Raw genomic sequence first — 22,971 nt, 5'->3', positions numbered from 1 at the left:
GACTTTTGACAAACCTTTAGTCTGCAGGTTTAAGGTTGGTGCTGGCTGCAGTTTTGTCTATGGGAAGGAGAGGGACACAGAATCAAATTGTTTATTCAGATGGTCTATGTGTCCTAACGTAGAATTCAGATAGAACAGTCTGGTTACTGTAGTTGCCATCCGCCTGGGACTGAGTTTTGGCTGCAGGAGAAGAAGGATAGAGATAAAAGTGATGCAAACAGAAGCAAGTCACTTTAATATATTGATACGTTCAGACTCCAGCCTAGACACTGATCTTTTCTGAGGACATTATATGCAGTCTCCCCTGACTCCAAAACAGTTTTGAGGAGTCGGTGATTGTGACTGAGTAGGAGGGCTCACTGCCTAGATATCACACGTCGTAGGTCCTCATGAGGGCTATTCCACGTCAAGCAGTGTCTTAGTGTGCCTCAGTCAGTGTTTCCACCCAAACCCCTAGGCTTCTGAAGTTCCTAGTACCCTGTGTCCTGCAGTCCCTTTTACCCAATAACACTGGAGATTAAACATTGTTATTAAATAATGTGGTTTATGGAAATTGAAAAAATAAGCCATTAAAAACGTATTTGACTAAAAAAAAATATAACGCCAGTTTGCAAGGAAATGTGTGGATAGGCTGAGTAGGCAATAATAGAGCCGGCTCAAAGTTGGCAGTCAAGCACTTGCTTCATTGAATGTGTGTCACTATCCACAGTGTTGGAAGTAAATTGGCATCATGAAACAGGTTCCTGAAAGGTCCCCAAATCACTATTCCAAGGATTGAAACCATACTTTTTCCCATTCCATTAAGCCTTCCAGATCATTCAAGCTTTTAAAAAACAGGTCAATTTCACATTCAGTTCATCATCCCACATCTCAATTGGCTCATATCAGTTCAAAGACCCAGAAAACACAATCTCTGAGTTGTGCTCTATTATACTTATGATGAGCTGCATTATGACCATCTGCTTCACTTTCTGTTTTTAGAAAGATTATCGTAAGTAGCATGCGCCAATGCTATACCACACACCTCTAATGCCATTGTAGCTGTAAGTTTATATCCAAAGTTTTGAAGCCCCACAGACTGATGAAGGTGAGATATGTAAAGCTAGGGGGTGGGAGTCCCCCATCCAGAGATTTTTCACTTTTTTAATATTAGCAAACACACACATTAGTTTCTCTTGTTAGTTTTTTACAATTTTTAAAAAGATGCTCAGTTACTGTTTTGTTGGGGATTTTATATTTTGTGTTTATTTTTTACCTCTTTTGTATTAGTAGGGAATTTATAGGGAAATATGTACTTTATGGAATAAATTTTAGGAACTAAAATATATTTTATCTTAAATAAATTTACGTATCTTTGATCTTACAGCTAAATCACTGATTACATATTTGCAGAGCCGACTTAAAGGATGAAAGAAAATTCTATCAAGAGTGTTACTTTTGACTTCAAAGCCTTCCTAATAAAGTCTTTTAACTACCTGTGGAAAAAAATAAGAAAAGAAAAGCTAGTATCATGAGGTATTTGACTTCGGTAAGAACTGCCTCATGACAGAATCGTCAGGATGGGGCCGGTCATAACTCAGGACTGAGTATACTTGCATCCAAACAGTTACTGTGGGGTAGATTCCAAGTGATTGAAACCTGGTGTGCAGAGCCAAACTGAACCTTGTTAGGGGCTGCAAGGCTCTGTGAGGGTTCAAAAGCAAACCACCAGGTCTGCCTTCTGAGGTACCATGATATGGGTTCAGATGATCGTTTAAGTTATGAATTGAGCACTTAACTGTTTGTGACACCCAGAGTTTGCATGGAGGAAAATAGCTTTTCAATGTTTAGTGTCTTTCCCAAACGGAAACGGGTGCTTAATTGTGTCCTGCCTTTTCTTATATTACTTGTGTTAGTCTGAGTACATTAGAGAAATAAATCCACAGAAACTGAAATGTATAAAAGAGAGCTTTAGATAAAGGGTAAATGCACATGGAGAAAAAAATCCCAAACCAGTGCAGCCCAAGTCTACAAGTCCAACATTAGCGCATATGTCCCACACCAATCCACAATGTCCTCCTCCATCTCTAAAAAGACATGCAGTGTGGGTGGCTGCAGGTGGAAAGAACTGCCCATTAAAAGCGACTTTTGTGCGCCTGGAGCAGCTGGTGTTTGTAACCACTCAGACACGAGGGCTCCATCTCCTTGTGCAGGGCCACTCGTGATTTATTATCTACCCCAATGCTGCTTCAAGGGTGATACATGGGTCGGTGATAAACTGTAACCTCTTTAAAATCTGTCCATTTGTAGCTAGGTACAGAAAGGAAAGTCAGAGTGCAGGTCACTGCTATTTCCAATGCCAGCAATGTCATGTAAAGGGCAAAGCGCTCAGCAGGGTGTCTAGACAAAGGACACACTGAGGATGACGAAATACACCACTGAAAACCTTATGCTAATCATGGAAACACTCTCAGGTAGTGGAGGAACAGTTAACCAAGGCAGAACCTTGCCAGAGAGAGGGCCAGATGACGAACACTTCTGGTCAGATTAAAGGGGAGGGCCAGTGACAAAGAGCCAGGTCGTTTGCACGATGCATGGCTACGGGGGCTTCAAAGATGGGTTCAAACATCAGAAAGATATGAGGGTGGCCCAGGATTGGCAAGCCATTCCTTGTCCTGTACATTGCGGTTGCTTTGAAGCAGACCAACTGGATAGCACCTACCAACAAGATCAACCAAGGAAGAGGAAGCCTCTATGATCCCAGAAACAGACATCACTAGGAAGTGTCAGGAGAATTTTATAAAGGTAACCAATGTCCTGGCTCCTCATCACAGAAAGCTGGGGAAGCACCATTGTCCTGGTTTACCAGATGTTTCCCAGATGAATTACTGTCCAGCTGCCCATAGGAAGGAGAAATACCTATAGAAATGACGGAAGGGAGGTTCACTCTGCTATGGGAATGTGTTAATCTGTGCACTTTAGATGTGGAAATTCACAGAAACACGTGTATAAAAGAGAGTTGTAATTAAATATGAAATGCACATTAAGAAACTTCCCTTAAAGATCTTTTTAATCTCATAAGCCCACCATTATGCCATAGGCCCCCCAGATTCCACAACCATCTACAAAAGAGATGGAATGAGGCTGACAGCTAGTAAAATCCAAGTCAGAGAATGCAATAATCTCATATTTGGTGGGCATCTGCATATAGCTATGGAGTACCCAAATCTGTTTCACGTAGATAATGTGGCTTCTGCTCAGATATATCTGAGTGTACGTGAGGTTTGCTAGCAGTAGCATTTGACTGGCTAAGGCATCATCTCACTTTACTGAATTTCAAAATCAAGATGCTCAAGAACTTGCAATGCTAAAGTGACCAATGCATGAATCATTCCGCCCTTCAATTAACACCACCTGTGCAACTTGGACATTTGGCGTGATAAGCTAACAATATGAGTGAGCATAGCCTGTTGTGAAAAACAGGAAAATACAGAAACCCCATATTTTAAAGTATTTGTTGTTTACGGGAACCTGCAGGATGTAAAATTTCCCATCAACAACTGATGATGGAAAATGATAATGCTCCTTAACCCCCCCCCCCACAAAAAAAAAACTCATGTGGAGGCACTCTAGAAATGAAAAACCTAAATCTGGGTGAGGCAACACTGAAGTCAGCCTATGAAACGTGGCATGTTAAGATTTCCTTCACATTTAAATAGTTACTTTTGGGTAGATTCCAAATCATGAAACTACCCGGTGTGCAGAGGCAAACTGAACCGTGAGAGATAAGGGCTGCAAGGCTGTGTGAGGGTTCAAAAGCAGACCACCAGGTCTGCCTTCTGAGGTACCACCATATGGGCTCAGATGATCGTTTTAGTTATGAATTGAGCACTTAACTGTTTGTGCCCCCCAGAGATGGCATCGAGGAAAATAGCTTTTCACTGTTTAGTTTCTTTCCCAAACGGAAACGGGTGCTTACTTGTGTCCTGCCTCTTCTTATATTACTTGTGTTAATCTGAGTACATTAGAGAAATAAATCCACAGAAACTGAAATGTATAAAAGAGAGCTTTAGATAAAGGGTAAATGCACATGGAGAAAAAATCCCAAACCACTGCAGCCCAAGTCTACAAGTCCAACATAAGCGCATATGTCACACCTCAATCCACTGTGTCCTCCTCCTTCTTAACAAACACATGCAGTGAGGGTAGCTGCAGGTGGAAAGAACTGCCCATCTGGGTTTCTGAGGTTGTTACCTCTTTACTGGAATTAAAAGCGCCTTTTGTGCACCTGGAGCGGTTGGTGTTTGTAACCGCTCAGACACGAAGGCTCCATCTCCTTGTGCAGGAGTACTCGTGATTTATTATCTACCCCAATGCTGCTCCCAGGGTGGTACATGGGTCGGTGATAAACTGTGTACTGTTTAAAATCTGTCCATTTGTAGCTAGGTACAGAAAAGAAGGTCAGAGTGCCGGTCACTGCTATTTCCAATTCCAGCAATGTCATGTAAAGTGGAAAGCGCGCAGCAGGGTGTCTAGACTAAGGACACGCTGAGGATGATGAAATACATCGGGGAAAATTACTTATGATAAATCAGAGCTCTTGAGAGGCTGGGTCAAAAGTCGGGGAGGGCCAGACTCCAGAGTGGGTGGCATGGGTCCCACCCTGGCTTTGCCTGTCATTCACTGTATATCCTTGGCAAGGCATCTCACCTCTCTGGGTTCCACTTTCCTCAGCCATGAAACAAATCAGCCAACGAATCTAAAAATAAATAACCTCACTGTTGTTGAATCCCTTTAAACTCACAGTGACCCTATAGGACAGGGTAACACTCCCCATGTGGGTTTTAGAGACTGGAACTCTTTATAGGACTAAAACTGCGCCTTCTGCCCTCACCCCAAACTGAACATGTTTCTAATCCACACAATGTTTACAGCTTTAGATTCTCATCCCTCTACTTCTTCCAAGAGACCGAGGAGAATTGAGTGTTCGAGCAATATCCAGGTCACATGACCGTCTTTCTCAGTTCTTAACCCGCCTTTTCCTCTCCTAAGCACAACTGTCATGTTTTCATGAGCGTCCGTGGCTATGATAAAGAATACACGTTTATGGGAGGTAATCAGGGCCTGGGTCTTCCATAAACCAGTTGCCAAAGACTTTTTACAGATAGGTAATAGTAGACCCATATGTTTTACTTACCTACTGCTGCCTAGTGACTTTCAATCCCACTCAGTGTGTTATTTGCTCACAATTCTTTAATTTGAGGAAGGTTTGACCAGGACAGCTCAACTCCTCTCCACATGGCATTGGCCAAAGCTGCTAAGGCAGCAAGACCCGGCAAGACGGGTTTGCTTTGGTTCATAGGTCTAGGGCCTTGGTTATTGCTGTTGCATTGGCTCCCCAATTTTCCTCCATGTGATCGTACCATGTTCTTACCTTTAACTTCCTCACTGCAGGGTGATTTTCAAGATAGATTTTTTTGTCAGGATAGTTGGGGTGACGGCCCATGACAAAATCCCTTAAAGGGATTAAATTGAATACACAATTTTATATGTGACTGCCGAATATCCCCCAGAGCACACAAGTTGAAGCCACAGGACATTCTCCCTGAGAGAGTTTCCTTGTAGCTTTTGATTGTCTTCTAAGTCTCTTTTCCTTTTCCACAATAATGTCTGGGTTGCTTTATCAATTGTCTTTCTTCTTTTTATGTGGCACAATCTCTGGCTGTTTAGTCCAAGCCAATGCAGTTCCTTCCCAAACTTACTGGGTTTCCCTTGCATTGGATTACATGATGCACTCCATTTTATGAAAGCCTATCCCCACATCTCTTTGAGATGGATCTCTCTCTGTTTTAGGCTGCAATTCAGCCTACTTAGGCTGTAGCACAGCCACCTGAAGACTCTTAGAAAATCTTTTGTGTATGTACATGAGACTGTCTACAAGGCACTGCATTACATTCTTTTGTGATCTCAATACAGGGTATTACAGCTATCTTGATCTGATCCAACGCAGAAGCCATGCTTTCTTGGCAGTGCAGAGGCAATTCCTATTGTGAGACATTATTTTTTGGCAAGAAAGACTTGGGGTTGCAAAATAGGTTTATATTTAATTTCAGCAATTCCCTTCATATTTCATATTTTTTGCTGAAAAACACAACTAAACCTCAAACAGAAGTAACTTCGTTAGCTTTTCTTTATCCTTCTGTAGTTTATTATTATTTGTCTGTTGTCTAAATTGTTAATGACGCTGAGAGTTCAGATTCTATATAAAGCAGAAGAATGGCACTGCCACCCAAAATAGTTGTTCTTGGTGTTAGTTGGTGTCCAATCACTTCCAGCCCATCCACTCACTTACTGCCATTGAGTCAATTCTGACTCATGGCAACGGAGTATAATTTCCCTGGTAGGTTTCTGAGACTATACATCTTTACAGTAGAAAGCCTCAGCTTTCTCTCTCAGAGCAGCTGGTAGTTTTGAACTGCTGACCTTATGGCTAGCAGGACAATATGTCACCAGGGATCCTTTTCAAGACTGTGACCTTTCAGAATCAGATTGTCAGGCCTGCTTTCTTAGGAACCTGTGGGTGGGTTTGAAGCATCAACCTTTTGGTTTTAATATGCAAGTGCTTAGCAAATGGGCTTTATCCTGGTTTGGAAAGCCTAAGTCACTGGTCTTTTGCCTAAAGATTCACTTTCAATGGCCCTGGCTTGTTTCATGGGAAGGGCCAGTTCAGGGGCTCCCGGACAGATGGTGGGGTAGGATCCTTATTTAGTAGGGCCATATTGGGTGGGGGCGGCGGGGCAGTGTGTGTGTGTAATCTGCATCTTTACCAAATGGCCCCCCAGAGACTCAGATGGAAACACGGGCCACAATTGTCTTCTGCCTCTCTTGATGCTGCCTTTTGGGGATTTTTCTGTCTTTTAGCAGCCCTGGAGGCCCCTCCTATCTAGGCAGGAAAAGGAGCCAATTAATAAATACACACTAAGGTGTTAGACAGTGATAACAGCTAATCGCTTCCAAGGATAATTGCTCTCAGAAAGAAAAAAAAAAGAGAGCTCATGGGGAAAATAATAAAAAATTATTTAACTCCAGTGAATAGTGTCTCCTGGAAGATTTGTGTGTGTGGGTGTCTGAAGTCCCTCACATCAGGCTCTTCCTCCGCTTTCATGTAAATTGGACTTTAAACACATTCCCCAGGAAGGGTTTGAATGCCTCTGTGTATGGAAGCTTCTTGACAGAAGAGGTATTTTTGTCTCTTTTGTTCACGGAGAGAGTCCCAAGGTCTGGCACTTAATAAGTAAGTAGCAAGCTGGTTGAATGAATGAGTGATTGAGGTAAAGAAGCCTTCTGCAGCCATCCAGGTTGAGACTGCCCTCTCAGAAGCCTGACTCTTGTCTAAAGTGAGGTTCACCTCTCCCCCTCCCTATTCATGCTTCCCCGTGGACTGCCTGTGATTGAGCTGAAAAATGATATTTCATACATGTCGTCCTCATTATAACATCATCCCTCAGAGCGAAGCTCTCTGACCACCCTGAAGACCTGTATTTAATGTGAGGAAAGGTGATTTAATGGAGTGGAGAGTGAAGCATAAAGAAGACAACCCTTTCAGAACAGCAGAGCAGGCTGTCCTTCCAAGGGGAAAGGGGCAAAAAGGGAAAGGAAAAAAAATGGGGGTGGGGGGAAACCCTAACTCTCACTCTCCTAATAGACTGAAATTAGAAGTCCTTATGGTCAGCTCCATCAGAAGACAAAACTGAAAGGGGGTTCATCCTACCCCCTTCCTCTCCCCGCCAGCGCATAACTGACTTACCATGCATTTACCTTGGAGCTGATTATGCGCTGAGTTGAGGCAGACAGGGAGAATGTATTGGCATTTGGTCTCCCTTCACACATTTTGTTACAGCCAGACATCAGGGACTGAGCTGCGGGATATTAAAGGATTTGGAAGAGTTATCAAGGAATGCGACATATTTATCAAAACCAGGGTGATATTACAAAGCTGGGTTGCTGCTACACCTGGGTGTGTTGCATGATTAAAAAAGTAATGACAATGCATCCTCTTGATGGATTTTGCACCTGGGTGAATACTGAGCAGGTCTGCTGGACCACCGTGGGTCGAGAATTGACACCTAACAACCCCTTTGGTCTCGGAAGAAAACTGTGGCTGCTAGGTCACACTTGGAATCCAGGTAGGGTCTTGGTTAAGCATGACTGCTAATCAATAGGACGGCACTTGGAATTCACCAGCTATCCCAAGTGAGAAAGATTACAGTCTTGGAAAACTTTCGGGAGGTTCTTCCCTGGCCTACAGGGTTGCTCTAGTCAGAATTGACCTGACTTCCATGGCATTGAGCTGTTTTGAGTTTTGAATGGCTGAATTGGAGACTCCAGGATTGGAGGAAGACTTGAGAACAACCTGAGATATGCAGGCGGCTCACCTTGCTTGCTGCAAGGGAAGAGGAGTCGAAGCACTTACTGATGAAGTTCAAAGATGATAGTCTTCAGTATGGATTACAACTCGAGGTTAAGAGAACAAGATTCCTCACCACTAGACCAATAAGCAACATGAGAAACAGAGAAAAGATGGAAATGGTGAAGCATTTCATCTTACTTGGACCAATCCACAACCAGAGCTCATGGAAACATCTGTCAAGAAATCACTGGATAAATTTCATTGGGAAAATTTGTCACCTTAAGAACCCAGGAGCATCTTGACCCAAGGCATGACTATTTTCATGTGGAAGCTAGAAAATGCATAAGGAAGTCCCAAGAGAAGAATTGATGCATTTGAAATATGGTCCTTGTGAGGAATATTGAATACACCAAAGAACTTCTAGGGGAACAATCAAATCTATGTTGGAAGAACTACAGCCAGATTGATTCTTAGAAGCGAGGATGGTGACACTTGGCTTCATGTACTTTGGGTGTTATCAGGAGGGACCAGTCCCTGGAGAAGGGCGGCATCTTGGCCAAGCCAAAAGGAGGGCAACCCTCCACAAGATGGGTTGACACAGTGGCTCAAATGTAGGAATGGCTGTGAGAATGGCGCAGGGAAGCGTGCTGTTTTGTTCTGCTGCACATAGAGTGGTCATGAGTTGAAACCAAATTGACAGCACCTGGTTACGCAATGGACTAACAGCAAGATCAACCATTCAAAATCACCAGCCACTCCTCAAGAGAATGATAAGGCTTTTTTTTTTTCCTCCCATAAAGAGTCACAGTGTCAGAAACTCACAGGGGGAATTCTACCCTGTCATATAGGGTCACTGTGAATTGGCATCGACTCTATGGACGTGAACAGCAGCAACAACAACAGCAAAAACAAAACACTAATAGTGGCTGGGTGCATGTGCAGACACCCATCCACTTGCACTGGGCTAAGTTAGTGGTTTCAGCAGGAAGCTTACCTCGGTGGCTTCCAGAACTCCCCTGGACTGAACCAATTTACACCAGGTCCTTCAAATATTCCTGGTACCCTAGGCATCTTTCATTTCCCAGAGTTGGTTGTGTGACTTAGGCTTGATGATCATGGGGCCACATGAAGGACACCTATGTGCTCCAACCACTGCCTTCTGAGAGAGTGCTGCGGCCCATTGCCTTCAAGTCAGTCAGCTCCTGTCGCATGCGGACTCCATGCGCTACAGAACACAATGCTCACTGGTCCTGCCCCATTCCTTCAGTGGGTGGTAGATTTGACCCCTTGTCAGCTGGGGGGTTTTCAGTGGCTGATGTCTGGAAGGAGGTCACCAGGCCTTTCCTCCTAGTCTGACTGTAGGCTGAAACCATTGCTGAAATCTGTTCAGCATCATAGTAATATGCCAGCCTCCACTAGCAGATAGGTGGTAGCAGTAACAGGAGGCACATTGGCCAAGAATCAAACCCAAATTTCCTTCATGACTAGTGAGAATTGTGCCATGGAGCCACCATTTACTCTCTTCTGGTTTCTAGTGTTTATGTATACAAGATCACAGTACCTTCTAACAAGCAGTAAATAAGACTGTACCACGAGTCACCTCTATTTAGCACTCCCCCCATTTTACCACATGAATTATTCAGTGTATTACAGTTTCAATATGCCTGTCTTTTTAAAAATTGCTGGGTGAACTTAAAACAGAACAAGGAATTGCCAGCATAGCAAAATGATACCCACCTGCTTATTTATCTTAAGAGAAGAAAAGTCTTGAATGCATTCACTCAGGTGAAAATATCATTGACAGAAAGAACTGACTAATGGTCATCAGGACCCATGGTTAATCCAGGCTTGGCCATCTGATTCCAATCCATCAGACCTAGCTATAAATCACTTATAAATCTGGGTATTAAAAAGCAAATATAAATTTTCAAAAAGATTAATTTTGCATGGGATATAAAGAGACTCCAAACAACTTCAGGCATAAATATGTCTCAAGACAAACTCATTGTGTACATCTGGAATACATAATATCTCTTGCTGAAACACATTTCCTACTAGACCCTACCCCAAGCCAGTAAAAGCCATTAATTCTACAGTAAACTGTGGATTCTACTACTCTGAAATGGGAGCTGTGTCTCTAAACCTAATTTGTGGCTGTTCATACTGAGGACTCACCAATACCCTTCTGCAGGGACAACAATCCAAGTGAGAATCAGGAAATCTGGACGACAGGCAGGATATAGGAGCACTGAGACCTCAATATGCTTCTAGGGGAGCATGGCCCAATGGGATTCCATTTCTGCACCCCTGGCAGGAGGAGGTTGATCAGGAAAGTAATGGTTTCTAAGGCAGTATTTCTTAAACTTTCACATGCATGCACTTACCCAGGTTCCTGGAAATCAGGGTGGGAGGCAGATTCTGATATTGTGGGTTCAGGGTGGGGCCTGGGATCCTGCAGTTCTAGAGGCCCTGGTACTTTTGGGCTGTTAACCACAAGGACAGTAGTCTTAAACCACCAGCCACTCCTTGGGAGAAATATGAGGCTCTCGACTCCTGTCAAGAGTGACAGTCTGGGAAACCCACAGGGGCAGTTCTACCCTGTCCTATAGGGTCACTATGAGTCTGCCAGTCCTGGGCCACCCTCATATCTTTCTGATGTTTGAACCGATCTTTGCAGCCCCCGTGGCCATGCATCGTGCAAACAGCCTGGCTCTTTGTCACTGGCCCTCTCCTTTAATCTGACCAGAAGGGTTCATCATCTGGCCCTCTCTCTGACAAGGTTCTGCCTTGGTTTACTAGTCCTCCACAACCTAACAGTGGTTCCATGATTAGCATAAGGTTTTCAGTGGTATATTTCATCATCCTCAGTGTGTCCTTAGTCTAGAAACCCTGCTGCGGCTTTGCCCTTTACATGACAGAGCAGTGACCTGCACCCTGACTTTCCTTTCTGTACCTAGCCACAAATGGACAGATTTTAAACAGGTCACAGATTATCACCGGCCCATGTACCACCCTTGGATCAGCATTCGAGTAGATAATAAATCACGAATAGTCCTGCACAAGGAGATGGAGCCCTCGTGGCTGACTGGTTACAAACAAAAGGCGCTTTTAATTCCAGTAAAGTGGTAACAACCTCAGAAACCCAGATGGGCAGTTCTTTACACCTGCAGCCACCCACACTGCATGTCTTTGTTGAGATGGAGGAGGACATTGTGGACTGGTGTGGGACATATGGGCTAATGTTGGACTTGTAGACTTGGGCTGCACTGCTTTGGGATTTTTTCTCCATGTGCATTTACCCTTTATCTAAAGCTCTCTTTTATACATTTCAGTTTCTGTGGATTTATTTCTCTAATGTACTCAGACTAACACAAGTAATATAAGGAAAGGCAGGACACAAGTAAGCACCCTTTTGCGTTTGGGAAAGACACTAAACAGTGAAAAGCTATTTTCCTCCATGACATCTCTGGGTGGCACAAACAGTTAAGTGCTCAATTCATCACTTAAACGATCATCTGAACCCATATGTTGGTACCTCAGAAGGCAGACCTGGTGGTCTGCTTTTGAACCCTCACACAGCCTACCAGCCCGTATCTCACTCGGATCAGTTTGGCTCTGCACACCTGGTAGTTCCATGACTTGGAATCTACCACACAGTAACTGTTTGGATGAAAGGTACTCATTTCTGAGTTATGTCCGATCCCATCCCGACGATTCTGTCAAGAGGCAGTCCTGACCGAAGTCAAATACCTCATGATACTAGCTTTTCTTTTCTTATTTTTTTCCACAGGTAGTTAAAGGACTTTGAAGTCAAAAGTAACACTCTTGATAGAATTTTCTTTCATCCTTTAAGTCGGCTCTGCAAATATATAATCAGTGATTTAGCTGTAAGATCAAAGATCCGTTAATTTATTTTAAAAAATATATATTTTAGTTCTGAAAATTTATTCCATACAGTACATATTTCCCTATAAATTCCCTACTTATACAAAAGAGGTAAATATAAAAACAAACACAAAATATAAAAACCCCAACAAAACAGTAACTGAGCATCTTTTTTAAAATTGTAAAAACTAACAAGAGAAACTAATGTTGTGTGTCTTAGTTAATATTAAAAAAAGTGAAAAATCCCTGGATGGGGGACTCCTAACCCCTGGTTTTACATATCTCACCGTCATCAGTCTGTGGGGCTTGTATACATTGGATATAAACTTACAGCTACAATGGCATCAGATGTGTGTGGTATTGCATGAGTGCATGCTACTTATGGTAAACGTTCTAAAAAAAGAAAGAGAATCAGATGGTGATAATGCAGCTCATCATAACTATAATACAGAACAACTCAGAGATTGTGTTTTCTGGGTCTTTGAACTGATATGAGCCAATTGAGTTGTGGGCTGATGAACTGAATGTGAAATTGACCTGTTTTTTAAAAGCTTGAATGATCTGGAAGGCTAAATGGAATGGGGAAAAGTATGGTTTCAATTCTTGGAATAGTGATTTGGGGACCTTTCAGGAACCTGTTTCATGACGCCAATTTACTTCCAACACTGTGGATAGTGACACACATTCAATAAAGCAAGTGCTTGACTGCCAACTTTGAGCCGGCTCTATTATTGCCTACTCAGCCTATCCAGACATTTCCTTGCAAACTGGCATTATTTTTTTCAGACAAATAAGTTTCTAATGGCTTATTTTTTAAATTTCCATAAACCACATTATTTAATAACAATCTTTTTAATCTGCACAAATGAAAAGGTGGTTATAAAGTATAAACACCAGGGTTATTGGGTAAAAGGGACTTCAGAACACAGGATACTAGGAACTTCAGAATCCTACGGATTTGGGTGGAAAAACTGATTGAGGTTCACTAAGACACCTCTTGAGGTGGAATAGCCCTCATGCAGACCTACGAAGTGTGATATCTAGGCAGTGAGCCCTCCTACTCAGTCACAATCACCGACTCCTCAGAAATGTTTTGGAGTCAAGGGAGACTGCATATAAATCCCCAGAAAGGATCAGTGTCCTGGCTGGAGTCTGAAGGCATCAATATATTAAAGATGCTTGCTTCTTTTTGCATCACTTTTATACCTCTCATTCTTCTCATGCAGCCAAAACTCAGTCCCAGGCAAATGGCAACTACAGTAAAGAGACTGTTCTATCTGACTTCTACGTTAGGACACATAGACCATCTAAATAAACCCTTTGATTCTGTGTCCCTCTCCTTCCCATAGACAAAACTGCAGCCAGCACCAACCTTAAACCTGCATACTAAAGGTTTGTCAAAAGTCTAGAAAGAGCAGTCAATACCCTGAAAACCTAGCCAGCAGAAGAGAAGACACAGAATCATAAGCTACAACTGAAAAAAAAAAAAGCTCCAAGTGGGTGTCATTCAGACAACCAATTCCAATGAATACACTTGAGCTTCTCACAGGGTAAAATTGCTTTTACTTCTGTACTATTGTAATTCAAACAGTTTCCCATATCTCACCTCCAAATGTAACTCCAGCACATTCAAGTATATTAAGGAAGAGGCAATTATTCTGGTGTTTCCCCTGCACCGATTATTTTAGCCTCAATCAGTTTTACTATTCTCAGCTCATGCCTTAGATTTTCAAGAACTTGAATGTGAAGGAAATCAAAAAATGCCACATTTCAGACTGCCTTCTGTGTTGCCTCACCCAGATTTACGTTTTTCATTTCTAGAGTGCCTCAACATGAGTTTTTTTGGGGGATGTCAAAGAGCATTATCATTTCCCATCATCAGTTGTTGATGGGAAATTTTACATCCTGCTGGTTCCCGTATGCAATAATTACATTAAACAATGGAGCTTTTTGTATCTTCCTGTTTTTCACAACAGGTTATGCTCAGTCATATTGTTAGCTTATCACGCCAAATGTCCAAGATGCACAGGTGGTGTTAATTGAAGGGCGGAATGATTCATGCATTGGTCACTTTAGCATTGCAAGTTCTTGAGCATCTTGATTTTGAAATTCAGTAAAGTGAGATGATGCCTTAGCCAGTTAAATGCTACTCCTTCCAAACCTCACGTACACTCAGACATATCTGAGCAGAAGCCACTTTATCTACGTGAAACAGCTTTGGGTGCTCCCCAGCTATATGCAGATGCCCACCAAATATGAGATTATTTTGCTTTCTCTGACTTGGCGCTTACTAGCTGTCAGCCTCATTCCATCTCTTTTGTAGATGGTTGTGGATTCTGGGGGGCCTATGGCATAATGGTGGGCTTATGAGATTTAAAAGATCTTTTAGGGAAGTTTTCTTGATGTGCATTTAATACTTAAGTACAACTCTCTTTTACACACGTGTGTCTGTGGATTTCAACATTTAAGTGCACAGATTAGCACATTCCCATAGCGGAGTGAACCTCCCTTCCGTCATGTCTATAGGTATTTCTCCTCCCTTGGGCAGCTGGACAGTAATTTATCTGGGGAACGTCTGGTAAACCAGGACAATGGTGCTTCCCCAGCTTTCTGTGATGTACGGCCAGGCCATTGGTTACCTTTATAAAAGTCTCCTGACACGTCCTAGTGATGTCTGTTTCTGGGATCATAGTTGCTTCCTCTTCCTCAGTTGGTCTTGTTGGTAGGTGCTGTCCAGTTGGTCTGCTTCAAAGAAACCCCAATGTACAGGACAAGGAAAGGCTTGCCAGTCCTGGGCCACCCTCATTTCTTTCTGATGTTTGAACCGATCGTTGCAGCTCCCGTGGCCATGCATCCTGCAAAAGGCCTGGCTCTTTTTCACTGATCTTCCCCTTTAATCTGACCAAAAGTGTTCGTCATCTGGTCCTCTCTGACAAGGTTCTGCCCAGTTTTACTAGTCCTCCACTACCTGACAGTGTATCAATGATTAGCATAAGGTTTTCAGTGGTGTATTTCGTCATCCTCAGTGTGTCCTTATTGGGGGCTCTTACAACTCTTGTTCCAATCCATACACCAATTGTATCTGACATAGTCATACGTATATTGCCATCATTCTTTTCTAGACATTTACTTTCTATTGAGCCCTTGGGATCAGCTCCCCTTTTATTCCTCCTCCCCACTCGTGGTTCCTTGATAGATTTTAGATTGTTATTATTTTCATATCTCACATCGACCATTGTCTCTTTTATCCTCAGCTTTCTGTTTCTCCTCTCCCTGCGAGGGGTGTGTGGTTATATGTCATTCATTGCTATCGGTTCCCCTTCCTCCCATCCTCTACCCCCCTTACCCCTACCCTTTTGGTATCTCTATTCCCATTCCTGTTCCTGGGTTCCATGTGTTTTGAGTTTTATCTCTTCCTAATACCTATGCACTCTAGTCCAGAGTGGGAAGCAGCACTGGGGTGATGATAGTGGGGGGTGAGGAGGCCTCAAGGGGACAGAGGCAGATTGTGTGATTCATTGGTGCGATCCATGTCTCCTCATAGGGGCCTCCACCTAGTGGGACACGGCATCTGGGAGGCTTGTGGCTTTCTCCTGAGACAGCATGGTGGCCAAGGGCCCGGGCATTGAGGGTGGGACTATGGGCCTGGGGTGGCAGCACTTGCAGAAGCTACCCTCTCCCCTAGGCACCCACCTGGATACGGACTAGCACGTGAGACAGTTGGCTGTGAACTTTGAGGGTGGCCTCAGCATCTCAGAGCAGGTGGGGTCTGGCCTGAGTCAGCTCCCACTGCTCCAACCAGGAAGCCCTGCCCCCAGGCGGGGGTCAGCAGTTATCTCAGCATGATCATTCCTCCCCCTCAACTTCTGTTTGGTCAGCCCTTCAGCTTCCTGTCTGGGTTTAGGTCTTGTCCTAAGCTCCCAGAGGGCCACCGTCCTGAGATCTTGCTCACCGCTTCAGGCCTTTCTGCAAACTCTCCTCCCAGAAGCCCATTATCACTAGCAGTTTACCCCTTGCTCTAACGATGCTCCAGGAGGCCTGCTTGGGAAGTGTTGGGCTTTTGCCTGGTTCAGTCCCACTAACTGCTCCTCAGGAGAAAGAAGAGGTTCCCTGCTCCTGGAAAGATTTACTGGCTTGCAAACCCTCTGGAGCATCCCCATGAGTCAGCAGGTGGGGTCATTCTAAAGCCCGGCACTCCGCAGGTAGCCACGTTGTGTGCCACCCAGGCATGCTGTGTGTTTGGAGGAGACTGCACACCCTTCAAAGGTAAAAGCTGCACCCCTCCATGGTTCTTGCATGCAGCAAATGCAGGGCCCCTGAGACTCTGGGCCAGCCTCTGGGCTAGGATCATGGGCAAATCGTTATCTCGCCTAAACTCCATCTGGGCTGGAAACGCAGTAGCTTGAACTGTGACCTGGGTCAGCCTGGTGCTGTGCAGGGCATCCTCAGCCCAGCTCAACTCTTCCCAGAACGCCCCTGAAGGTGCAGGGAGCCCCTGGCTTGGGAAAGTGACCCTGCTAAGTGGGCTTTGTGACCAGGATCCCTGATCCACCGGCCCAGCTTTGCCTCCTCCACAGGCCGCAGACAGCAGGGGCTGCCCTGGGTTCCCTGAACTCGGGCCCTCTCCAGAGACAGTGTGGGCAGGACCTGGAGGGTGTGGAAGTGAGTCGTACCGGGAAAGTGGATAGAAGAAGGGAAGGTAGGGTGGATGCTGGGTGGGCTGAGGGGGCAGTAGATGCCCTGCAGAATTCTAGAACCAGGGCTGAGGGATGTGGGAGCTGTTGGGGCCAGCTGGCCCTTTCGTGAGTTTTAGGAGCTGCCTGAACCCCATCCACATTGACCCTGTCCAGCCCCACCTTTGGCAGATGCTGGAAGAGAAGTTCAAGGCCTTCCGGGAGAAAGGGCAGAGTGTGGGGCTGCCAGGGTGCAGGCCCTGAGGGAGCTGGCTGGCAGGTGCCCTGGAACTCGCCTCCCCTAGCTCCATGTCCCAGAGTCAAGTCCACAGGAGCTGCGTTGAGGCCACATGGGTGAGGCTGGACAAGGCAATGAAAGCCCGCACAGAGGTGTGTGCCCAGGGGGACAGGCCAGCGACAGCCAAGGGGCTCGGGACACAGGGGCCTACCCCAGATGTGTGTGCGTGTGTGTGCATGTGTGTGTGTGTGTGTGTGTGCTCATGTGTAGGGGTGGGCATGTGGGTGTGTGCATGCGTTCTTCTGTGTGTATTCTCGTGTGCGGATGTGTTTTTGAAGGGGCATGGCTGACTTCAGCTCCCAGCATCAATCAGCCTTCCCCGTTCAACCACGCTCCTTCCTGCCCCCAGTTTGGAGTCCTTCAGCGCAGGTCACTCCTTGTGGCAGGAGCACGAAGTGGGCTCTCCCAATGCTCCCTGAGCATGGGCCGCAGTTTCATTGGGGGCACAGGCCACTCTTAGAGCTCCCTGCCTCCCATCCCCACACCATCCTTTCTCAGGAACTGGTGTCTCAGTGCACTGAGCACCTGACAGGTCCTGCAACCGAAATCCAGGGGCTGGGTGGCCCTGGGGCCAGCCCTCTCCTCACTGACTGTTGGAGGTGCTACAGGCAGACCCCCTGACAGGCAGCCCACTCGCTCCCTGAGCTGCTGTTCACATGTGCTCAGGGCTCCCCATCTTTTTGCCTTTGTCCCAACATGCGTGTCAAGACCCTTTCCTCCCTCAGGCCCTGCCTGTGGCCCCCGGGCCTCATCAGGCACCTGCTGTGATCAGAGGAATCCATCCATCTTCTAACCACCGAAGGGCCAGAAGGCGCGAATGTACAGCGATGATAATAGGTAAAGGTCACGGTAAAGTCACAGAGGACAGGAAAGGCAGGGGCGAGAGAATACAATACAGAGTCAGACATGTTTTATTAGGCATGCTCACTTCAGCTCCTCTTGATGGACCACGTGGAACTGGGAGAAGTGGAACCTTTGCTATCTTGGGACGTGTATAGGGAGCCTGGAGACACACCTCTTCAGTAGTGACATGGGTCACAAGGTGGGCGGTATCTATTTTAAGGCCTCTGTACTTGAGCTCACCAAGGTGAGGAAAGCTAATACCTGCATTAGGGGAAGCTACAAGGGGGGCTGGGTGTCACGGTTTGAAGAGAGGGCAAAAGGATCATATCTGCTTCTACATAGAGATACAATCAGCCATGTGCTCACATTAAGGCAGCCTAGATGTTAACGGAGAATCCATGGGAATGATTTTTAAAGCAGGATAATGTACTTGGACTTTACCTCTAACTTACCAAAATAGAGGCTTTCCTACCGTGGAATACCAGCTTTCCAGATTCTCCCTGTTATAAGTTAGGGAATAGAGTCTTCGTCCTATTTCCCTCCGTGTTAACGCCCCACAAATCCCCAAGCCACAGTCTTTGCTCAAAAGGAGGTGGCCCTGTTCTCAGGGAGAAAGTTGCTGGCCCTCCTTCCCGCTGAGCCCTCAACTTCCACAAGGCGGCGCTCGAGCTGTGGGGCCACATGCAGAAGGTGGCCTTGGTGGAAGGTGCTGTCCTTGGCCACGACCTGGCGTCTGTGGAGGTCCTGCAGCGCCAGCACCGCCTCCTGCAGGGGAGGGCCCCAGTCCCTCCCCCCGCATGAACCCCTGTTTGTAGGCAACGGATGGATGAGGAGCCCTCACCCCCAGCTGACCCCAGGCAGGACTGCAGCCTGCCCCTGCCCCCTCTGGGATGGGGGGTGACGGGCCTGGGTTTGACCTAGGCAGGGGTACAGCCAGGATGGACTGCAGAGTCCTAGGTGGAGGAGCATTCAGCCTGCTCTCTGCCAGCTGCAGAGGTAGCTGGTGGCTGTGGACGAGGTGGTGGTTCAGATGGGGATGGAGGCCATCCAGGTACACCCTGAGGTCCAGGAGGGCCTGGCTGGGTAGCTGGCTGAGGTGCAGGAGGCTTGGGCCACCTGGACATGTAGGCCTGGGAGCAGGGCCAGCAGCTGAAATGGGTAGCCCATGGCCACGCCTTCCTCAGGCCCTGCCAGGAACTGCTGTATGTGCCACCCCACCTGGATGGGGGCTCGCTCTGTTCCATGCGGGTGGGGGCACCCAGCTCTTCCCTGCCTCCTCCCTGTTCTGCCCTCTGGCCCTGAGACCTGTTCCCATGCCCTGTCCCCCACCCAGCACTCGGGCTCAAGAGAAGCAGACGCTAGTCTATATCCTCAGAAGGGCCAGCTGGTGCCAAGGAGACACTGGGGCAGGAGCTCTGCCTGAGAGCCCAGGCAGTGCGGCCGGCGGGGTAGCAGCTGCTGGACACCAGCCACGTCATGGCCCCAGAGATGTGCGCGCTGAGTGCTAGGGCCAGGGTGTTACGTGGCCAGAGCTCCCTTTCCTGCTTCTCCCTGCTCCACGGTAACCCAGCCCTGCCCCACCCAGGTGACACCCTGTGCCCCTCCCAACAGCCCTCTGCCCCCCAGGTCACAGTGTCTCCGGGAGCTGGACAGGCAGCTGCAGGAGCTCCGGACAGCCTGGGCCCTTCACCAGGAGCACTGCCAGGTGAGCCAGGACCAGGAGGAGCTGCGGGGAATGCTGGGTCTGGCCGAGGTCTGGCTGGCCTCCTGAGAGGACCTCCTGCTAGACCCTGACTGTGGGGTGAGCATGGATCCGCCCCTTAGAGGGCCACATGCCTGGCACCAGGACTTGGAAAGGCACCTGGCAGCCCAGGAGGAGAAGCTCACCCAGCTCCAAATGTAAGTGAGGGTGTGGAGGGCGGGACTGAGGAGGGGTTGAGGGTCCTCCTCCCAGGTGGGGTCTCCAGAGCATTGATCTGCCCTGAGGGACACCCCTTCGGGGAAACAGCCGCAGGGTCTTGTCCTCCATGGGCAGTGTGGCTCTGTGGGGTCCATCACAGCTTCTTCTGCCCAACTGCTCCCTCCCCTCCTCCTCCTGGTTTCCCCCTCTGAGAGCTGCCTCCAGAGCAAACCCTGTGGGACATAGAGGGTCACTATGGGTGGAAACCAATCAATAATCTCATGGGTGCAGAGCACATTCTGAGGAACACAGGGGAGGTGACACTAGCTACAGAGAATCTGAGTGGAGCGAGGGTTTGTAATCCTTGTGTAGGCTGGAGGTGGGGCTGATGGGGGGGGGGGATTGATACCACAGGATCCTGTGGGGCTGAAAGTGAGGACCTGAGGGTGGACGGGCAGAGGGAGTGCCCCATCCTCTGAGGCAGGAAGGTGGTCAGCTAGGGTGAGCACGGAGGAAGATGAGCAGGGGCTGCTGCAGTCACGCAAATGTCACGTAAGAATCTCACTTTAGTATAAAATGTTTGTCTCCATTGCAAAGGCACCTCTAGCAACTAGGATCCCTTCTCTCCCCATCTGGAGTTGACGAGTGAAGAAAATCAAAAACTGAAGCAAAGCAGTCCACAGGACTAATGGACCACCAACACCACAGCCCTCCATCCTTGTCTTGGCGACCAGGAGAGTTAGATGGTGCCCAGCCACCGCCTGAAACTGCTCTGGTTGAGCTCAAACTGGCAACTTGTGCACAGCTTGAAAACAAATGGAAGTTCACTTCATGAAGAGAGGGCATTACAAGTTTGACAGGGACTGCTGGAACCCCGAGACCAGGGCCCTTCAAATCCAAAACAGAGACCAGCACCGGGAATCACCCCTGCCCAAGCAACAGTCGAGCTGATAAAGTGAACGCATGGCACCTGTGAGGCAAGTGCTTCCCAGAGCAAAGGTGAGCATTTGCCCACAAAATTCAGAAGGGAGGGTTGGGCCAGGGAGGAGGCAAGAAGAGTGCTGTGTTATATTATGAAGGCTGCAAACAAAATGTGTCGAAATTGGTAAACTGCTCTGCATGTTTCCACTTAAAGCAAAAACCCTCTATATTAAAATTCATATATATATATGTGCATTATATGTGTGTATATATATATTAGTCAAACCCAAGGTCAGAAAAAGGCATGCCCCGGGCTGCTGCTCGTGGCAAGGTCAGTGGTCTGAAACCCATCAGAAAGACGCGGCTCGGCTGTCTGCTCCCATAGTGACAGCCTCAGAGAGCCGCAGGGGCCGTCGTGTGCTCTCCTACAGGGCCTCGATGATAGAAATGGACTCGATGGCAATGATTTGAGTGCTTTGAAGGTCAGAAACTGTAGACAGTGATCTATAAACGTCCTTCTCTCCTGTAAGGTGTCTGTAACACAATCAAAGGAAAACAATCGGTCTGCTCTCCAGATTTTCAATGGGACCATTTTCATGGAGCCTGGCCACACACCGCCAGGCTGTGCCTTCTCAGATCCGCTGGCACTGCTAGGGAGGTTGTGGGCCCTGCAGGAGTGGGAGACTCTCCAGCTTTCTCCCCAGCAATAGAGGCACTAGGCCAAGACTGGAAGAGCCCCGGCGGGGGGAGATTGGGGAGGTTGAGGCAGTCACTCTCCCATGCTTCTGACACTCTTCATGTGGCTGCTATGGTCACCCTTGACCTCAGGGAAGGCCAAGGGTTACCAGGGCAGAAAACACTTCCTTTTTATGGTGAGGGCCATATCGGGTCTCAACTCCACTGCTAATTAGCTGTGGTCTCTAGCAAGTAACCCAGCCTCTCGGTGCACCCAGTTTCCCCAGTGCTATCTGAAGTCCCCAGAAGGGCCAGGTACAGCCAGGCTGCTTGCAGCTGGGCCAGAACCAGCAGCTGCCCTCACTGTGCCCTGAAGCCAGAAGCCCAGAACTCAAAGGCTGAGCTTTGCTGAAGGTCGTCCGACATGGCCTCTCAGCTTAAGTAAGGGGTCCCAAGCTCCAGGCTGCACAAGTTGCTCCCTGGAACACTTGGCCCGGGCCCCCCATGTGGGCACACAGAAAGCCAGTTCACGTCTCAGGGGTTTGGCAGAGCCACAGAAGAGCAAGGGGCTCCCTGGAAACCCCTCCATCCCATGCCCAGCACCTCCCCCAAACTCAAACCCTGCTCCAGGCTGCTGGTACTCACTCTAAGTCCTGTCACCACTGCTGGGCCCTGGGGGCAGTGCTGGGCCGCCACTCCAACAGGCTCTCCGCTAGTGGGGCAGGCTGCCCCCTGGTGGCCACCCATCTTCACTTGGTGCCGAAACATTGCAAACTTGGTTAAGAGGAGCTGAGAAAAGAGGAGAGGGGTCACAGGGGGCCCTGGCTGGTGGGCTGTGAGACACCTCAGTGAGTGACTGGGCAGGGAAGGACTGGACAGCCACAGAACTTGCCCCTCTATGCAGAGAGGGGAATAGGAAGCCACAGCTGTCCTCAGTCCAGACTGATGTTCCCCATCAGCCCCTTGTGCATGCAGGCCCCCCTCCTCCACCCGTCTTCATTCGGCTCCAGGGCACCTTCCTTGTCCCTAGCCCTTTCCTCACTAGGGTGTGCTCATAGTCTTCTCTCCTCTGGCCACCTGCTACTGGCTGCTCAGCCAGCTCTGCAAGTCCTCGGCTTCCCTCAGGAAGCCCTGCAGTACCAGCATCCTCTTCAGATCCTGGCCCCTGTGGTGACAGCCTGAGTCCCCCAACAGTTAGTGTGCATGTGTCCACACTCTGGAGGACAAGGGACCCAATCAAAGGGGCTGCCTGAAGGACAAGGTTCTTCATGGTCTTTGCCCAGGCTGCTCCTCTGGATTCAAGAAGCAAACCCAGGGCAGGGGGACTTGGGGCTGGCGAGGGTGTGGCTGTGAGGAAGGGCAGGTGACTGGAGCCAGGGAGCCGAGC

This window comes from Tenrec ecaudatus, chromosome 11, assembly GCF_050624435.1.
Source record: "Tenrec ecaudatus isolate mTenEca1 chromosome 11, mTenEca1.hap1, whole genome shotgun sequence".
Taxonomy (NCBI): domain Eukaryota; kingdom Metazoa; phylum Chordata; class Mammalia; order Afrosoricida; family Tenrecidae; genus Tenrec; species Tenrec ecaudatus.
This window is presented reverse-complemented; position numbering follows the sequence as displayed.